Genomic DNA, 650 nt, shown 5'->3' with positions numbered 1-650 from the left:
TTCAGAAAGATCCTAAATTAAATCATTAAACATTCATTAAATAAATTAAATAATCAAACATTTATTTATCCTTTCTCCTCAGTGAAAACATGTTTCCTGCGTCAGGGGCCCCAACAAAACGAGAAGCTTCATGTGATCAGTGGTGCTCGTGTTAAAGCTGGACATGGAGAAATAAACTAACTTCAACGCAGAGCAAGAAGTAACTAAAGTTAGATGAAATACTGCTCCCACGGCCATAAATACACAATAACCTAAATTACTTCTTGAGTAAGATTTTAAATGTAGACCTTCAATGATAATGCAGTAATTTCCCTCTGCAGTAACAACAGCACACATGGACCCACCTGTCCCAGGTAGGGGAGGACCCAACGCCGCCCAACAAGGTTCTGGTCATCTCACTTCCCTTTGCAGCTGTTTTCTGTTTTCATGGAGCTGTTGTTTTCTCCCTGTGAGTAATTCTGTGGATACTTTGAAGTTGTTTGGTGTCTTCTTGTGGTCATTTCGTCTGTAGTTGTTTTGTGTTTGTGTCACTCTGTTTCTCAGTGCACATTTTCTTCATGGCCTTGTTGCTGTTTGACTGAGGTTCCTATGAAAGCGTCACTTCCTGAGGACGAGGGGTTTTTATTTGACAGCTGTGAACATCTGCACAT

Source organism: Anabas testudineus, chromosome 9 (genome assembly GCF_900324465.2).
Source record: "Anabas testudineus chromosome 9, fAnaTes1.2, whole genome shotgun sequence".
NCBI lineage: Eukaryota > Metazoa > Chordata > Actinopteri > Anabantiformes > Anabantidae > Anabas > Anabas testudineus.
The sequence above is the reverse complement of the archived record's forward strand: the minus strand, read 5'-3'. Positions refer to the sequence as shown.